The sequence below is a fragment of the Phyllobates terribilis genome, unplaced genomic scaffold (genome assembly GCF_046119375.1).
Source record: "Phyllobates terribilis strain yellow unplaced genomic scaffold, ASM4611937v1 Scaffold_13__5_contigs__length_258822181, whole genome shotgun sequence".
Classification (NCBI taxonomy): domain Eukaryota; kingdom Metazoa; phylum Chordata; class Amphibia; order Anura; family Dendrobatidae; genus Phyllobates; species Phyllobates terribilis.
In genome coordinates, this window is record NW_027362773.1 from 110,368,130 (window position 1) to 110,368,710 (window position 581).

Sequence of the window (581 nt, forward strand, 5' to 3'; positions counted from 1 at the left end):
CGAACCTTCCTCAAATGATTCTTGTAGAGGCCACTGTCATGATATGCCATACCCATGAAGAGAGGTCAGTAAATCAAAAAATAAAACCCTCCACAAATAGTGCACTGTGTGAACAAGGCCAATAAGTAAGCACTTTCATTTTTTTAAGTTAAAAATTAAATGTAGAACAACCGTGTGTATGAGTCTGCAGGACGCGATCACTCGTAGCATTTTGTTGGATATACTACAAAAATTCTAAAAATGGTTTCACTGGGGATCGAACCCAGGACCTTCTGCGTGTAAAGCAGACGTGATGACCACTACACTATAAAACCTTCCTGAGTTTTTTTTTTAGCTCTCCTAAAATGGCGATCCTGCTGCTATGTATTAAAAAAAGCTACATACCTGTTAACCCTTTCCTGACCAAGGGATTATCCATTTTTGTGCTTTGATTTTCACCTCTCCTGCTTCCTAGAGGCATAACTTTTTTTTTACTTCTCCGTCTGCATACCCGTATGAGGGCTTGTTTTTTTCCGGAACGAGTGGTAGTTTTGAATGAAACACCATTCATGTTACCACACAATGTATTGGAACATTAAAAA

At 38.7% G+C, this 581-nt stretch overlaps 1 non-coding gene across 1 annotated transcript; it reads right to left on the reverse strand.

Annotated features, from left to right (window-relative positions):
* Positions 1-241: 241 nt before the first annotated feature.
* TRNAV-UAC (transfer RNA valine (anticodon UAC)) lies at positions 242-314 on the reverse strand. Its single transcript has one exon. It is a non-coding gene; the product is annotated as a tRNA-Val (tRNA).
* Positions 315-581: the final 267 nt, after the last annotated feature.